This window comes from Sorex fumeus, unplaced genomic scaffold (assembly GCF_029834395.1).
Source record: "Sorex fumeus unplaced genomic scaffold, SorFum_2.1 ptg000033l, whole genome shotgun sequence".
In the NCBI taxonomy this organism is placed as follows: domain Eukaryota; kingdom Metazoa; phylum Chordata; class Mammalia; order Eulipotyphla; family Soricidae; genus Sorex; species Sorex fumeus.
This window is the reverse complement of record NW_026606090.1, coordinates 10,171,763-10,181,667: the sequence shown is the minus strand read 5'-3', so window position 1 is coordinate 10,181,667 and position 9,905 is coordinate 10,171,763. Positions and strand designations below refer to the sequence as shown.

The 9,905-nt window shown below is 49.8% G+C and overlaps 1 non-coding gene across 1 annotated transcript; it reads right to left on the bottom strand.

The window, feature by feature from the left end:
- Positions 1-9,798: 9,798 nt before the first annotated feature.
- Positions 9,799-9,905, bottom strand: LOC130026237 (U6 spliceosomal RNA). The gene has a single exon (XR_008792848.1). It is a non-coding gene; the product is annotated as a U6 spliceosomal RNA (small nuclear RNA).

Here is a 9,905-nt window from a genome sequence, read left to right as displayed (position 1 = left end):
GAGAATGCTGTGGGAACTTGGGCCAGCTCTCTGGGCAGCGCTGCTGGCTAGTCTTGCCTGTCACAGGCTGGGGCCAGAGAAGTGATTCAGTCCTGTGAGTTTGCTACCCTCAGAGAGGCTAGGGGTAAAGAGCGTCGGCCAGGTGTCTGAGGGTGGCTCTGCCCTCAGCTGGTTTACTGACCTTTGGCTGGTCAGCCTCACCCTCGGCCCGCCCCATCAGCCCATATCTAAATTGCAATGAAACTCGCATGTCCCCATTTGTGGGAGAGATAAGTCTGTCTTTCCAGCTAAGTGCAGACACTGGCAATTCCATGACATTTGAGGCTGGGCTGGAGAAGCCGGCAAAGTGCTGATACCAAGGCAGCTGCACCCTGACCCCCCTTGGCCCTCAGCCCTCAAATCCCATCAGATCCCAGCGGGCTGCCTGGCAGAGAAGTGCCAAGGGGTGGGGAGTGCTCAGGTGAGGGACAGATGAAACGAGAGCACAGGCCAACTGATAAAACTGCGTGGGTCGGCGGGGGGAACCCCCAAGGCCCAGGGACCAGGCTGATTTCCCATCACAGAAGTGAATCGGAGCACTCGGGAACTTGGGGAATGTCGGGGGGAGGTCAGGGATCAGGGCTTGCTTGTGCTGGTGGTCCACGAGCACAAGAGGACCTTGACCCTTTGGGGTCAGGAGCAATGGGGGAGCAGATGAGGTGAGGCCTGTGTCCCGCCCGGAGCAGGGGCCGTGGGATCCCTTGCAGGCGCCTCCTGCACTCAACTTCTTAGGCCTCGCAACTAGCTGTGTCCTGCACACACTCCTGAGCAGCAGCACCCATGTGTGTGGAGGGGCTTCCACGTTAGGAATGGACAATGAGGTGGAGTGCAGGGCTCAATCCGAAGCATCCCATGTGGTACCCCAGACACCAGCAGGGGCAATTCTCGAGTGCAGAGTCAGGGGTGACTCCAGAGCCTCACAGTGTGTGCCCCTCCATCCCCCCCACCCAAAGAGAGAGATCAGCGCATGGCGGAGAGTACCCAAGTCAGCTCCAGTTTGGGGGTGAGTGGGCTTTCCCCAGCTCTTTGCTTAATCCCGCCATGCCATGCTGCGGGCCGCTTCTGGGGGCTGCAACTGGCGCACGTGATGGGGTCCCTTTGTGTAAGCTGGGGCGTGCCAGGCCGGAGGGCCCTCTGAGTTCAGGTGATGGTTCTCTGTGACTTTGGCTCCGTGAGGAAGTCGAGCCATTTCCCAGAAGGTATCCCTGTTGTCTGGCGATGCCTAGCTGGGTCAGTTTCTCCCTCGACACCATCCGTTAGTGGTGTGAATTGGGAAGGAGAACATGGTCTTCAGAAGCCCAGACTCCCGCCATATTCAAACATTTCCATCTGTTTGGGGCCCTGGCATGGGAGTCCCTAGGCAGTGCTCAGGGGACCATGCCAGGCAGAGGACAAAACCTGGGCCTCCTGCTGGTAGAATGGGCTCATCAGCTCTTTCTTTTTTGCTTTTTGGGTCACACCCGGTGATGCACAGGGGTTTCTTCTGGTTCTGCACTCAGGAATTACTCCTGGCGGTGCTTGGGGGACCATATGGGATACTGGGAATCGAAGCTGGGTCGGCCACATGCAAGGCAAACGCCCTCCCTGCTGTGCTATCGCTCTGACGCCCACCGGCTCTTTCTAACTCTTCTATCTGCAGTGCATGACTTCCCAGGTCGTCTGGGTGTTCCCTGCAGGCAGAAGGAGAAACAGTGGTCACCACTTCCTCCAACTCCCATCGCCTGCCTCCAGCCAGCCAGTCACTCTTCCGGCAGGAGAGGCTGGGAAACAGTGATGTCCCACCAGCAATGAGCCACTCACTCTCCAGGAGCCACTGGAGGCCTTGGAGTCCAGGTGCTCTTCTGTCCTTAATGATCGACTGGGTGTCCCTGCACATTGAACTGATAACATGGCCAGATAACACCCCTCCCCGTACACACACCCAAAATGTATGTGACTTTCCTGTCCCAGCCCCGGTGGCTCGGGAATCAGCAGTGTGGGATTTCTGGAGAGCAGGATATTCTGCTCCGAGTGACAGACCTCCTCTGCCAGTGACCCCAGGCAGTCGGGAGAGACAACTGGCACACAGGTCTGGGTGCCCGGTGTAGAAACCTCAAACTCAGGGCAGGTTTCCTGGAGGTGGTGCGGTTGACTCCTGGGCCCGAGGGAGGTGGCGCGGTGTAGTTACCGCGGGTGGCAGAGACACATGGAATGCGAGCGCCTGCTTGCATGCAGACCATTCCCAGCCTGAGCCTCTGCTCAACTTCCAAAGAGTAGAGGGACTCGCTCGGTGTCCTGCATGATTTTTATTTTATTTTCATTGTAGCACTGTAGCACTGTCCTCCCATTGTTCATCGATTTGCTCAAGCAGGCACCAGTAACACCTCCGTTGTGAGACTTGCTGTTACTGTTTTTGGCATATTGAATATGCCACGGGGAGCTTGCCAGGTTCTGCCGTGTGGGCAGGATACTCTCCGTAGCTTGCCGGGCTCTCTGAGAGGGATGGAGGAATTGAAACCAGGTCTGCCGATTTTCATTGTCACTGTCACTGTCCTCCCGTTGTTTATCGATTTGCTCCAGCGGGCCCAGTAACGTCTCCATTGTGAGATTTTTTACTGTGTTTGGCATATCGAATACGTCACGGGTAACTTGCCAGGCTTTGTCATGCAGGTGAGATACTCTGGTTAGCTTGCCGGGCTCTCCGAAAGGGGCAGAGGAATTGAACCTGGGTTGGCTGTGTGTAAGACAAACGCCCTAGCCACTGTGCTACCGCTCCAGCCCGATTTTCATTGTGAACTCATTTATTTTTTATTTTTATTTAATTTTATTTTTTACAATAATATAGGAGCACTGCTATTTATTCAGCCATTGATTAAGCTGATTGAATGGGGCATGAACTCCACGTAAACTCATTTTTAAATTTTGTTTATTCTGTCAGTGTAGAGAGGAAGAGTGATTTTTAAAATTCCTCTTTTCACTGAGACAAGATTTTATTTTATTTATTTTTTCTTTTCGGGTCACACCTGGCGATGCTCAGGGGTTACTCCTGGCTTTGCACTCAGGAATCACTCCTGGTAGTGTCCAGGGGACCATATGGGATGCTGGGAATCGAACCCGGGCCGGATGCGTGTGAGGCAAATGCCCTACCCATTGTGCTATCACTCCAGCCTCTGAGATAATATTTTAAACGAGAGCACAAGTATTTGCAAGCGCAGGGGGTTACAAGTGTTAACCAACCAGGCCCACCACCAAAGTCCCCAGGTTCCTCTGTCACTGTCCACAGGGCCCGTCCCCCCCCCCCCACCGGCTGCCAACTCCTGGATAAGCTCAGTCCCTCAATGGGGTGCCAGGGTCCGTGTTCAGTGTCTATGGGCACTTCTTTGTCTTTTTACAGATGTCAGATCCGAGGACGACCCTCTGTTACGTGTCTTCCTCCTTCTGCCTGATCTCACCTAGCATGTCCCTTTCCATCCGTGATGTCACAGAAAATGGGTCTCATCTTCCCTTAGAGCCAGACGTGCTCTGTTGGGTTTAGGCTCCGCATGCCCTCAAGCCCGCGGCTGTCATCAGGCACTTGGGCCATTCCCAGGTCCTGGCTGTGGTCCCTGCCGTGAACATGCATGTGCGGGTGTATTTTCAAGCGAAACTTTTTTTTTAATATGGATCATTTTTTATTTAAAACATTTAATAAAACACCGTGATTTGCAAAGTTGCTAATAATGCAGTTGTTCCGGTTTTCCTCCCACCAATGTCCATTTTCCTCCAGCACCCCCAGCCTGCCCCTTTAGCAGTAAATTACGAATTTATATTACTCGCTCCAACAGAACTTAAAGGAATGGCAAATGGAATTATCAGAAAATCAATACAAGTCAATTTGTAATGAATGATTGCTATGTGATTTTAACCTATGTAAAAAAAAATCAATCATTTAATTCAACAGGACATAATGCCCATTCTCACTTATACAAATAAGTTTTCAACTCTGGTATTTAAAATATTTTGCATTAAATTTGATTTTGTACTTCTCTCCTCGTTTTTATTTTATTTACTTATTTATTTATTTATTTATTTTCCTTAAATTTTTATTAGTGAAACACCATGAGGTACAGTTGTAGACTTACAAATTTTTGTGCTTGGGTTTCAGTTATACGATGATCGAATATTCATCCCTCCACCAGTGCCCATTCTCCACCACCATCAGTCCCAGTATCCCTCCCACCCCCTTCCCCCCATCCCACCCTACCATTGTGGCAGGGCATTCCCTTTTGTTATCTCTCTCCTTTTGAGTGCTGTGGTTTGTAAAAGAGACATTGAGTGGCAATCTTGTTCGGACTATAGTCTACTCTCATCAGGCATTTCCCATCCTGAGAGGAACTTCCCAACCCCCTTTATTTGGTGCTCCCTTCTCTATCTGAGCTGCCTTTTCCCCTAGGGTGTGCGGCTGTCCTCAAAGCCATGGAGTAATCCTCCTGGTACTTATCTCGGCTATTCTTGGGTGTTAGTCTCCTATTTTGTTATCAAGTGAAACTTTTGGCATTCTTGGGCTAGAGGCCAAAGAGTTGGCCTGCTGGGGCATGTGGGATTTGTAGTTCTGATTTTAAATCTGATTCAGGGCTGGACCGGGTGATGCTCCGTTTCCAGCAACAGTGAATGGAGGCTGCTGCATTTCTATCTTTAGGTGTAAGTCACCCTCAGATGTGTGAAGTGGTGTCTTGCTGTTGACTTGACCTGCATTTCCTTGATACCAGACGAACAGGAGCATTTTCCCACAGACCTGTTGGCCGTCTGTATGTCTTCCTTGGTGAAGTTATTTGTTTAGCTTCCCTTCTTGTTGCTTTTTTTTTTATTAGTGAGACATACGAGGTATAGTTGTAGATTTACAAATTTTTGTGCTTGGGTTTCAATTACAAAATCTTGTTGCTTTTTTTTTATGGGTCATTTTTTTGTTGTTGTTGAGCATTGTGGGTTCCCTTGAGTACCTTGGAAACTATCCCTCTCACAGTTCCCTGGCCTCTGTCATCCTCTGATTTCCCTCTTCCCCCAGAACAGTTGTCCCTGTTAACACTCATGAACTAAATTAGAATACTTGGACTGCTTAGATTAACAAGAAAGAGAGAGAGATGCTCTGCTTCCTTTACACCCCAAACCAGTTAGTCACCCCCAAGATATTGGGGAAAAGGCCAAGCAGAATGATGCCAGGTTCTCATGGACATGCTCATGTTCAGCAAAGTGTGTTCCCTGGGTCTGTGAGCACCGTTTCCCCCCGAGTATTCCCAACAGCCCTTGTACAAGGCTGAGGCTTGCTGCAGAGTTGTGTCATCCTTGATGTAATTAAGTGACAAGCTCTTTCCTGGAGAGGTTTGGCCTGGCCCATCCATAGCCATAAATTCCTTCATGAATCTTGGTGTGTGAAGTGGCAGTTGGTCCCATAGTCAACTCTAGGGGCATGTTGCCGGAAAAGCAGCGAAGGACGTTCACCAGGCAGGCACCGAGGAGCACGGCTCCCCCTCCACCTGAGTGCAGTTGCCTTTGCTTCTGTTGGTTTCTGTGGTTTCCTGAGGCACAAATAAAACGATGTTTTGGACAGAAGTGGGAGCCGCCGTCTCCGAGCCCTAAATGCACTGTGTGTGTCTCCCTCCCAAAACAAGTCCGTTCCAGAAAAACTCAAGCTCACACAAATATTTGGAGGCGCTGTGCTGGGAAGTAAACACAGGCTATGAGCGTGTAGCCTGAGAGTTCTTAGAATGTGCGAAGGCGCTTGGCTTCAGCTCTCACCTTCGGGAGCCCAGAATGCCGGCACTGCCGGAATGGCACGTACCCCTTCCTCCTCCCTCAGCTGCTGCTCTGGTCACTGCACTGAGCAGAATGGCCCTGGATTGAGGGCAGCCAGCGTGGGCACACAGGGCTAGGGCACAGTGCTGCTCTCTTAAGCTGCAACCCCTTACCTTGGCTTGCGATGAGGACCAATGACGAGTCCCGGGGGCAAGGGAAAGGGGGGCAGTGTGCAGAGCCCATGTGAGTCATGTGACCTCCTGGCCCTGGGTATCACAGCCTAGCTAGAGAAAGTTCCCTGGCTCTTCATTCCCTGGTATGTAGTGAAGAGGGCAGGAGCCATGGCTGCAGGGGCCCAGGGCAATGGCCGCTGCCCAGGAGCGTTCACTAGGAAACAACATCCACTGGGAAAGAGAGAACTAACTCCACACACGTGTGTGCACACACATGCACACATGTATACACACATGCACACATACAAGTGCATGCACGTACATATGCACACACACATGAACAAACACATACACACATGCACACAGATGAACACAGATGCATATACACACATACGCATGCACACTTGCACATACACAGGCACATGTATACACATGCATGTACACACACGCACACACATGTACATGTACATACATACATGATCACACAGAGACATACAGACATGCACTCTTTCACATATGCACCCACACACATGCATGTACACACTCATGCGCACACACACAAAACACACACACTTACCAGTGCCACTACTGTCAGCGGCCAGATTGTCTTGAGCTTCACTGGCCAGAGCCTGGACCTGCAGGAGGGATGCTTGGTGCTGCGGTCACAGGTGTTGGGACCACATCGGTGACGGTTCACAGGACACAGGGAAGCTGGGTCTGGGGAAACTGAGAAGAGAAGCGGCCACTTCTTGGATGCAAGCGGGCACACAGCGTCCAAGCATAGGCAGTGCGGCGCTTAGCATGGCACAGGAAGAAGGGAAGTAGAAGGGACCTGGGAAGAGGCTGCAGAGGTCAGCAGGGTCGGGAGAGAGAGTTGTTCATCAATTCGCTCGAGCGGGCACCAGTAACGTCTCCATAGCAAATTATACAAAGGAAAGAAGAGCAAATGAACTTACAGTTTCAGTATCAACATCTTAATGTAATTCTAATATTTTTTCTAGGTGATCAAAATAATGCTATCTCTGTCTCTCTCTCTCTCCCTTTCTCTCTCTATATATGCCCTTTTTTGCTTAATATATTATTAGTATTTACCCTTATCCTTGGATAGGAGCAATGGCACAGCAGGTAGGACGTTTGCCTTGCATGTGGCCAACTAGGGTTCGATTCCTCCATCCCTCTTGGAGAGCCCAGCAAGCTACCGAGAGTATCCCGCCTGTACGGCAGAGCCTGGCAAGCTCCCCATGGCATATTCGATATGTCAAAAACAGTAACAACAAGTCTCACAATGAAGATGAGCAAGTCGATGAATAACAGGACAGTGCTACAGTGCAGTGCTTATTTGGGGGCAGCACCTGGTGATGCTCAGGGATTCCTCTTGGATCTGCTCTCAGCAAATTACTCCTGGTGGTGCTCAGGGGACCTGAGGGGATAGAACCTGGGTCAGCTGCATGCAAGGTGAATGCCAACCTGCTGTGCTATCACTCCTGGAGGTTCTTTGCGCTTGCATCTTTGTTCGTGGTTTTTATGTCAGTTGAAATACCCGGTGTCTCGTAGCTCTTGAAACATGTTTGTGGAATGAGTCTCCTGTGGTTACTGCAACAAATACCACCGGCACGGTGCTCCCAAACCGCAGGGGCTCTTGCTTCTCTGAGACCATCGGTCCACATGGCATCCTGCTGACACCAGGTATGTTGGTGACTCTGGCTGTCCCTGGGGGCACCAGGCAGAGACTCACGCTCTTTTCATTCCCAGTCCCTTGGGAGAAGGTGGTGGCGCTCTTTAGCTTGAGGCTGTCACACTCCTGCTTGGCAGCTGGTGTCTTGCTCTGTATGTGTGTCAGATTTCTCTCCGCCATGCTTTTCTAAGGACACATCTATTCAGTTCTCAGCTCTGGTTCCCCCTACATCCATCCTACCACCGAAAACTAACTCCACACACGTGTGTGCACACACATGCACACATGTATACACACATGCACACATGCATGCATACAAGTGCATGCACGTACATATGCACACACACATGAACAAAAACATACACACATGCACACAGAAAATCCAGGTAACCTTCTCCCCATCTCAGAACGTTCCACTTAAGTCGCATCTATATAAAGACTCCCCAGCTCCCTACCCCCATTGCCTTCCTGCCGTGTTCAGTAACGGCTGCAGGGCCCAGGGGTGAGGATGCTCCTCTCTGGGCAGTCGTAGTTTTTTTCCTTTTTGGGTCACACCCATCGATGATCAGGGGTTAATCCTGGCTTTGCACTCAGGAATGACTCCTGGCGGTAATTGCTTGGGGGACCATATGGGATGCTGGGAATTGAACCCAGGTTGGCTGTATGCAAGAAAACGCCCTACCTGCTGTGCTATCACTCCAGCCCTGGCAGTTGTTTTTTCCACTTAAGACAACAGTGCTTGTCTGGGAGAGGGAGCGTGCCAGTGGGCAGTAAACTTCGTGCTATTAGAGATGTGCCTCTGATTATCTTAACGTACCAAAACTCTTCACTTCCACATGAAACAGCAACGAAAGCCAACCTCCCCTGTGGACATTGATATAGCAATAAAGAAACTTCAAGCCAAGCAGCATTATCAAATAAACCTTGGGCAACCAAGAGGGTTCTGCTTCGGGGGAGGGGGGAGGGAATGAGTCTGACGGACTGGAGCAATAGCACAGCGGGTAGGGCATTTGCCTTGCACGCAGCAGACCCGGGTTCGATTCCTCTGTCCCTCTCAGAGAGCCCAGCAAGCTACTGAAAGTATCTCGCCCACACGGCAAAGACTGGCAAGCTACCCGTGATGTATTCAATATGCCAAAAATAGTAACAACAAGTTTCACAATTTGTTGTGAGACGTTATTGGCGCCCACTCGAGCAAATCCATGAACAATGGGAAGACAGTGCTACAGTGCTACAGAATGATCAAGACAAGAACATTCCAAGTTCTCCCTGTGAGTCTAATTCAGTTGGCTCTTCATGAAGCCAGCATCTGTGGGGTGTTTTCCCTACACCGGCTTTGTTTTTTCAGTCTTCTACAGGGAGGAGGGGAGAGAGAAGAGAACACTGCCAAGAATTTTGGCACCCCCAAAACTAAACGGAAATACTGTGTAAATTAAACACTTTAAGAAGTCTGAGAGTGCTCTTGGAATATAGGGCTATTATTTTGTACATTGGAAGAAAATATATCAAGATAATTTTAAATTCTTAGAACCAACAGTAATCTAGACCATGACTGTTATTTTTCTCCCGTGGTTTCTAGATCCTGCCATTTTTATTTTATTTTATTTTGCCCAGCACATTATTGCACGTCAGGGAAACCAATACAAAAGCAGCTCAAAGTTATAGGAATAATAAATCCTTTAGTTTTTATATTGTTTGCCTTCCTGAATATTTTCAAAACCCCTGAAGGCCAGGAATGAAGGCAATTTCACTAACGTGTCTGTAGAGTATGGACTAGCATTTCTCTCCATCTCCCCATGGCTGAGTTTATTCTAGAATGAATTGTCTGGCAAATGGTTGTCGAAATACAAAGTTGAGTCAGCAGATAGTTGTTGGGCGATGGAAAGGAAGGAAGAGAAAGAACAGAAGCCCAGAGATGCTCTTTGCGAAGTTGGGGGTGAACTTTCTGCTGTAGCCAGAGCAAGCTTCTCCCCAGAGCCACCCAAATGCGTAACAGGAAGTGGTTCTCACTGTGTCCGTGAGGCTGTGGTGACCAGGGGAGGGTGGGGGAGGTGGAGTTCATGAGAACATTGCATCTCCCGAAAGACACCCAGGAGGATTTCCAAACCAGCCGGAATAAGCAAGGAGCAGAGAAGATGAAAACTACTGATTTTTTTTTTCAAAAATATGGAACGCTTCACGAATTTGCATGTCATCCTTGTGCAGGGGCCAGGCTAATCTTCTCTGTATGGTTCCAATTTTAGTATATGTGCTGCTGAAGCGAGCAC